Here is an 8,650-nt window from a genome sequence, read left to right as displayed (position 1 = left end):
GCGCAAGGACCCCCAGAGCTGCCCCCTGTTTTTCAGCTACGTACAAGGTAAATGATTTTTTTTAATTGGGGAGACCCAGAGCAGGAGCTCTGGTGAGGGTCTGTTTGATATGATTAAAAGCCTTTTCTTTTTCCCCAGTCCAAAGTAATGGTTCTGTACCTGGGCCTTTAGTGACTTCATATAGAGGCTTAGCCATTAGTCTGAATCCTGGAATCCAAATTCTGCAAAATCCTGCCATGCCTAAGAAAGTATGATGTTTTTATGTCTTGGGTGCACTTAAGCCTAATATAGCTTGTTTTCTATCTGGAGATAACTGTCTACTTCCAGGGTTTATAATATATCCTAGATATTTAATTTGTTTCTTTGAGATTCGTGCTTTTTTCTGGGAGATCCTATAGCCCCAGGACCCACAGAAATTAAAGGCTTCATTAGTATTCTGATCTGAGGCTTCCATGGTGGGACTACATATTAATATGTCATCTACATACTGTAGAATGGCCCCTTCTTTTAGATGTATTTCCCTTAGTTCTTTTCCTAGGGCCTGGGTGAACAAGTGTGGGCTGTCCCAAAACCCCTGAGGCAGTACTGTGCAGGTATATTTTTGCATTTGGCCTGAGTGGGGCTTAGTCCACTTGAAGGCAAAAAGATACTGAGATGAGGGATGAACTGGGATGCAGAAGAAGGCATCCTGAGGTCAAGCACAGTAAACCATTTGGCATCTCCAGGAACCTGGACTAATACATTATAAGGATTGGCTACAAAGGGGTGTAGAGGGACCATTGCATCATTTACTGCTCTAAGGTCTTGTACCATTCGATATTCCCCATTTGGCTTAATAATTGGCAGAATAGGGGTATTGCATGGAGACTGACAGGGCAGTAAGATGCCATGTTTTAAGAATTTATCTATGAGGGGTTGCAAACCTTTTTTTGCTTCCAACTTTATGGGGTACTTACTGTCTCTTGTTAGGATAAGCGACTTCTGGCTTAAGGCTAATTTTTACAGGTTGGATGTTTATAGCCTTCCCAGGGATTCCCTTGTCCCAAACTGCAGGGTTTACTGCGTGTAGAGTATGGCTGGGAATAGGCCGTTGTTCTTCCAGCTGATTTGTCTTAGTCAGAGACAAGAAAATGGGCTGCTCGGGGCCTCCTAACCGTAATATGGCTCTAAGGGAGCCCAGAAGGTCTCTCCCCAGTAGTGGGGTAGGACACTCAGGCACAACTAAAAAGCCATGTGAGATCAAACGCTGTTCAAACTGGCAAGTGAGAGACCCAGTGAAGAAATGGGTGCAAGGCTTTCTGTCAACACCAGTCATGGTACAGCTTTTGGAGGAAAGAGGCGCAGTGTGAGAGATCAGGACAGAGTAAGTGGTTCCCGTATCAATTTAAAAAACTGATTTTTTTACCTGCCACGTCAAGGACCACCTAGGGCTCCCCAATGGAGATAGACATCTTGCTGGGGGGAGCCGCCAGAATCCCTGGGTCACCTCAGTCATCCGGCATGGCCATCTCAGGAGCAGGAGCCCCCCTTCCCCTTCGGAACTGGGGATAGTCCCACTTCCAATGACCTCTTTGTTTGCAAACTGGGCACGGACCGGGGGGTTCTTTTTGGGCCCAGTGGCCAGTTGACTTACATTTGAAGCATTCTCCCTTGCTAGTTTTACCTCCAGGTGGATGGTTAAACTTCCTTGGCCCCCTTGGGTTGTCCTGAGGTTGCGAGGCATGGCTGACAGCTATGGCCATCAGTTTGGCTCGAGCCCTGGCCTGCCTGTTTTCACATCAGTTTCTCTCTTCTTCCTCAGCTTGATCTCGACTATTAAATACCCCAAAGGCCACCCCTAGGAGTTGGGGAATCAGGATTTGTGGGCCTAATTGTAATTTTTGGAGTTTCCACCTAATATCTGCGGCAGACTGGCTGATAAGATGTTGTCCCAGCAGGGATTGACCCTCAGGCGTGGATGGATCAGCGTTAGTAAACTTTCTAAAAGCCTCCACGAGCTGTCCCTGAAAGAGGGCTGGATTTTCTTTTTCTTCTTGGGTCATTCCTTTAACCTTTTCATAGTTAACTGGCTTTTTGATACACTTTCTCATCCCTTCTAATACACACTGTATCATGTGTTTCCTGGCTTCTGTTCCCTCCCGGGAATTATAACTCCAACAAGCCTTCTGATTTGGGACTGTGCCTCCACCCATAACAAAATGTTCCTGCTGGTCCCTGGCAAGCTGGTCAGTGTGCCCCTGTGCTGCTGCCCAAATTCTGATTTTCCTCACGGGCACAGGAAGTTGATAGGACTGTTTGGACATCCTTCCAAGTTAAATCAAAGGCCATAGTTAGGGCCTGAAACCCTTCAACAAACTTACTAGGGTGTTCAGAAAATCGGCCCAGTCTCTGTTTGCATTGGGCTAAATCGGTTAAAGAGAAGGGCACATGTACTCTGATTGTCCCTTTGCCATTTGCCACTTCCCTAAGAGGGCATCCTTTTCCCGATCCTGGGTGATAGGAAGTTCCACTATGAGTTACTCTGGAGGGACTAGTCTCTCCCTCCTGGGGTAACAGCGGGTATAAAGGGACATAGGAAGGTGGAGTTTGGAATTGGTCAGAAGGATCTGGAGAAGTAGGTGCCTCCAGAGAAGCAGGTGGCTCTGGAGAAGCAGGGGAAACTTGGCTCCCTGCGCGGCCCCCACCCCCGAGAATTGGGGAAGCTTAGAAGGGGATCATCTAAAATGTCAGGAGTGCTTTCTGATTCCCCAGGCTTTTGATTACAGGAGCCACATAGAGCAGGCTTTTGGTAAAGGACCATGAAGGCTTGGATATATGGAATCTCAGTCCATTTTCCCATCTTGAGACAGTAAAGATCCAATTGCAAGATGATATTGTAATTTCGAGACCAATTTTCAGGCCATTTAACTCCATTCACCCCCCCCCCCCACAACTTATATAAAGGCCAGGCCGTGTTACGGTAGAGTTTAAGTTTTTTCCTCTTCAGCCCATCTATTTAAAAATTTTTCCAATTTTTAAGGATACATTCCAGAGGTATTTCTTCTGGCTTAGAAGAGGACCCTCCCATGCTGAGTAACCTGCACCCGAGAGCGCTCCTAGAAATGAAGTCTGGCGTCCCAGAGACATTTTACCAGGAGGCTTCTGTTGGAAGGGGGTCGGAGTGTCCTCTGAATACACTTCTTACCTAATGGGATTTTGAGCGTCCTCTACTCTCCCATCAATTCCTAACCAGATGTCTCAGGTCGACCTAGTCCCTTGCACGAGGGGTCCCCGATAGGGGACGTTTGAACCAGTGCCAGTGCATTGCCAGGACTCTCCTTGAGGAGGATCTGTTGTCCATAAAGCTTATGTCCTATAACAAGTTTCCCTATGTTGGGGTGTATTCCTTGAGATTGAGCATCTATAAAGCCTAGGATGTGGGCTGCTTGGAAGTGGCCAGCCCAATAGGTAGTCTGTAAAGGTATGGGCTGCCAAGGCCTGGAGTGAAGAGGGTCCTAGAAGTGCAAAAAGGAACTCCTAGAGGAATTGGAGTTGGGTGCAACGGAAAATGTCACGGAGGGGTCAGAACCTGAAGGCCTAGAGGTGGGAGTATTCCCACAGGGGATTTTTTGGACATAGAGTAAGGTGAGAGACTAGACAGCAAAAGAACCCCAAACCCTTTCCCCTATCTGTATGGTGGCTGCAATAAGATTGGGGAGAGCCTGATGATTCCAGCTGACACAGGCAACAGCGAGTTTGGACAATGTTTCCCATGTAATTTAACATATCAAATGAACCCAGTTAGTTTAGGATCTCTGGGATGTTCCAGGTGCCCTTTGAAGCACCCCAAAGTTAGCTGGAGGTCAAAAGAACTTTAGTTAGAATTTGATACTTGGGAAGTCTGTCAAAAATCTCAAAAAGTTTTAAAACACCTGGTCAGATAGAATCAATCGTAGGTTGCTATGATACAATTATTCCTTGAGCTAAGGTGAAAAAAAGATTTCAAAAATAAATACAGATCTGGGACTTCCCTGGTGGTCCAGTGGTAAAGAATCCTCCTTCCAATGCAGGGGACGTGGGTTTGATGCCTAGCTGGGGATCCCACATGCCGTGGGGCAACTAAGCCTGCACACCACAACTACTGAGCTCGTGCGCCTCAGTGAAAGAGCTCATGTGCCACAAACTACAGAGCCCACGTGCTCTGGAGCCCGTGCGCCACAACTACAGAGCCCATGCGCCACAACTACGGAGCCCACGTGCTGCAACTACTGAAGCCCGCAAACCTAGAGCCCTTGCCACCATAATCAGAAGTCCGCGCACCGCAATGAAGAGTAGCCCCTGCTGTCCACAACTAGAGAAAGCCCGCATGCAACAACAAAGACCCAACGCAGCCAAAAATAAATAAAATTTTTTAAAAAAAGAAAGAAAGGCTATTAAATAGTCTCTCCAAATTTTGGTAACTTGAAACTAACTTATATGATAGTGATAGGGACAGAGTAAAGGGACAAAGTAGGTAATTAAATTGTTAATCCCACTAGGGGTTTGTAGGTAAAGAAAAAAGTATGGGAGACCCCGAAAGTTAATGATCACTCAAGAAAGCAGGTTTGCTTAAGCACAAAGCCAAGCAGGCCTGCTTAGCAACAAAACCATGCAACAGAGCATGAGATATGCCCCCAAACAATAAAATAATGGTGGCACGAGAGCCACATCCTGCCCAATGATCTCAGTAAGTTAATGACCCCTAGGCTATGCTCTCTGCACACATGAAAAACAATAATTTATGGAAAGGTGACATTTCAAAGTGAACGACTCTCATTTTACTGAGACCTAAAATAATTAACAAATGAGCATGTGTTAAAGAACGTATTTGACTCCAAAGTCAGAGGGTAGCAGATAGGTGTTAAAATCTGTTCAAGGACAGAGTCAAAACAACACCTGAAGACGGGGAATAAAATGAATGAAATTTCCGATGAACGAAATTGAACTTTCAAGAATGGAATAGAGTTCACCGCCAGTCATAATGGTTAACGCGTTTTACTAGACATACACACAATAGTACGTCACAAAGACAACTGGATTTAAAAGGAACCGGTTTCCCCTGGACTCCTAAATGTTCTCTATTCTACGCATTGAAAGCCGTTACAGTTCAAAAAAGGTGCTCAGGCTTCAGCAGGCCGCCAGACAGGTGCTCGGCAGGACAGAGGTTAAGCAGCCAGCCGCGCGCGCACGGCCCCAACGGGCGGGGGCGGGTGGGGGCGGGTGGGGGCGGGTGGGAGAAGAGCGAGCGGTGGACCTCACTTCCCCCAGAGGGCGCCCGCCCTCTGGTAGGCTCGGCTGGACGGCGTGGGAGGAGGGAGGCGCGGAGTAGGGCGGGGCGTGGGCTGGAGGGGAGCGGTAATTCCCGTCGGCTTGACGGATGGGGCGTGTCGTATGTAGATATCTCAGCGCAGGGGCTGCTGGTTCGTGATCTGGTGGTGAAAGACGACCTGATCTCCCGTGGTGTGGGAGCGAATCGAGGGCTGTTGGTTGCAAGTGCATGGATGAGCTGTGTGGAAGGGGCAGGAAGGCTCGGGGCTGCGGGGAGGAAAGTGACCGTGTGTGTACAGTAGAAGGCGTATGAGGCTGTGGGAGGACAGAAAACAGTGAACTCATACTTACCTGGCAGGGGAGATACCATGATCACGAAGGTGGTTTTCCCAGGGCGAGGCTTATCCATTGCACTCCGGATGTGCTGACCCCTGCGATTTCCCCAAATGTGGGAAACTCGACTGCATAATTTGTGGTAGTGGGGGACTGCGTTCGCGCTTTCCCCTGATATTCTTCTTAAGGTTTAAGAACAGGCCAGTGGGAGTCGTTATGGAGTTCATGCTTCCTTGTTTTTCTGCTAGCTACTTGAACTGACAAAGATTGCGTTGCTGACGCAGTTGTCTGCGGCGGTGACGTTGTGGGTCCTGTAGATGAAAAACGCATCCAGCGTTTCTGGGGTCAGTATGGCGATGCCCACGCGCACCGCTTGTGGGAGACAGTGGTGTGATTGCTGGGCGCTGAGAAGTGGAGCTGTGGTACTTTCGGCTGTGTTCCGCGCCGTTGTTTTCTGCGCTGTGCGTAGTTTCCCCTGTGAAAACCACGCAGATTGCAATTAGGCTCAGAGCTCAGGTCTCAGCGGTCTCTGCAGAAACGGACCCACAAAAAGAGGCAAGGCGCCGCGAGATAACTAATTTTATCGGCTTGTGCGGTGAGCGACCGGAAACAGATTCCTTTCCTACGCATTTCCGCATTTCATACCTTTTCAGCCTGGACTTCGCTTCCGGCGTGATCAGCTGCTTTGGTTGGTAATCGTTGCTGCAGATTTTACTGTGTAACCGTCGTGCTCATTCCTTTCTTCCACCCCAAGCAGTCTGTTTTTATTTCTCGATCCCTTTTCATTTTCTTCTCTCCGCCTTTTCTCTCAGGCCTTGTCTTATTACTTACCTTCATAAACCAGAAACACCAGCTCTCTTTCAGCCTGCAGTTTACGCCAGACCTGCTGCACTAGCCTGGCAAGTTATGAAGTTTCCTTCACAACCGTTTTTGTTTCGTTAAATGGCCGCCGGAGTTGTACATAACATTTTTTTATTCAGTCACAAGTTGTTTCAGCTTTTTTCCTGTGGAACTACAGTTTAGAAGAAAACCCCAGGCTCAGCGTTGGCAGTTGGGGGCTTTCTGCAAACCCTTTTCCCCGGATGTGGTGTTCCCTTGCCTCACTGTCACTTCTGTTCCACGAAGTCCTGGCAACTAGAAACTGCTGGCCCAAACAGGAAAGTTAGGACCATGGAAGGAAGAACTGTCGCTGCCTCGTGGCTACCTCGGGGACGGCACTCATAGATCCGCTCAGCTCCGGAAGGCCTCGGCGACCCGTAGGGGTGAGGGGTGAGGGGTGAGGGGTGAGGGGTGAGGGGTGAGGGGTGAGACTTAAGGGTAGGTCCAAAGAAAGCTAACTAAAAAGCAGACGGTGCAGATCGAGTATAGATCATTGGAAGTAAAAGTAAAAAATAAAAGTGCTCTTCTCCCCAGCCGCGGGAGTTTTCCCTGTTACTGATGAGAAAACGGGTTTTTAGAGTTTTTAACAGATTTCCTTAGTCTCAAGGTTGTCCACGATATTATGCTCTGGAGCCCTGATCGAGGAGTTTCTGACCAAAAGAAGCCGAACAATACCGTGACTAGGAACTGCTTGGCTGTTGGTTTCCAGGCCTATCAGACATACCGAGGTTATTACGAAGACATTGGGTTGCGTCTGGGGTTAAGAGCCCAACCAGGGGGGAGGGGGAGGGGGGAGGGGGGAGGGGGGAGGGGGGAGGGGGGAGGGCTCCTTTTCAGTCCTGGTGCCTTCTGTTTGAGCTTGGGCCAACTCCAATTTGCTAGGCCAATTTTGCAAGTGTCATTTGAAAATGATATTTAGTACTTCGTGAACTTGTGTAGGTTAAATGAGATAACCTAATAATACACCTAGCATAGTGTGTGGCTTATATTAAGTATGTCCTGACAGGAAGCAAAGATAAGCTTGTACTTCAGGCTTTTGTAACATTTGAATAAATTTTGTATTTGCGAATGTGACATCCATTCACAAAATAAACTCGTATTAAAGAAGAAAATATTTTATATGGAATTTATGAAACATATAAACGGGACTTGTTTATAGCAGCTTTGTTCATAATAGTCCCCAAATTGGAAACAATGCAAAATGTCCGTCACGAGGTGAACGGCTATAATTGTGATATATGCATTCAAAGGAATACTACTCTTGGATAAAATGAAACAAATTCCTGATACATGGCCACAATATGCATTACTCTCGAAAACATCATGCTGAGTGATGAAAAGAGTACATAGTCTGTGGTTCCATTTATGTGGATTTCTAGAACAGGCAAAACTGATCCATAGTGACAGGAACTAGATCACTGATTACCTGGGACAGGAAGTGGTAGGGGGATGGACGGCAGAGGACAGTTTGGAGTACTGGAAATGTTCTTTCTTCTTGAACAGGGTAGTGGTTACGTGGGTACATTCATTTGTCAAAAGTCATCAAACTTGAAATGGATGCATTGTATTATTTTCAAATTACAACTCAAGAAATTTGATTTTAAAAAGTAATAAGAATCATTCCAAATTTTAATGTCTTAATTAAATTATTATCATTATTATTAGCCTTAGAGGGTTCTTTTAGAAAAGTCTCTCTCTTGTGGTAAACAATTTGATTGAAAGTTCAACAATTTCTTCATTTTTGTTTTTGTATCTTTTTCTTCCGTTAACTTTATGCACTATTAAATTGAATACTTTAAAATAAAAATAGAATCTATAAGAGCTCAATTTTATAAAAACAAATTTATATATATATTGATATACCAAAATGACTCCATCAATATTTACCTACCTTAACAGAAGTTAGTTTTGAATTTAAGATGTTTCAAATTTTTACATATTTGCATTTTCTGCATCATTTGAATTTTACATAATAAGCATATATAATTTTTGCAAAAATTAGAATAACTTAAAAATAGATTTGAAGAAAAATACGTAAAGATGTTAACAGTAGTTAATTCCAGGAGGTGGGACTATGGATGGCTGCTTATTTTCTTCTTTATATATATTTAACATTTTTTAATTTAAAGAAAATGAATGACCTGGAAGTGAA

The 8,650-nt window shown here is 45.8% G+C and overlaps 1 non-coding gene across 1 annotated transcript; it reads left to right on the top strand.

Annotated features, from left to right (window-relative positions):
• The first annotated feature begins 5,629 nt into the window (after positions 1-5,629).
• LOC118889474 lies at positions 5,630-5,793 on the top strand. The gene has a single exon (XR_005018538.1). It is a non-coding gene; the product is annotated as a U1 spliceosomal RNA (small nuclear RNA).
• Positions 5,794-8,650: the final 2,857 nt, after the last annotated feature.

The sequence above is a fragment of the Balaenoptera musculus genome, unplaced genomic scaffold, assembly GCF_009873245.2.
Source record: "Balaenoptera musculus isolate JJ_BM4_2016_0621 unplaced genomic scaffold, mBalMus1.pri.v3 scaffold_109_arrow_ctg1, whole genome shotgun sequence".
NCBI lineage: Eukaryota > Metazoa > Chordata > Mammalia > Artiodactyla > Balaenopteridae > Balaenoptera > Balaenoptera musculus.
This window is presented reverse-complemented; position numbering and strand designations above follow the sequence as displayed.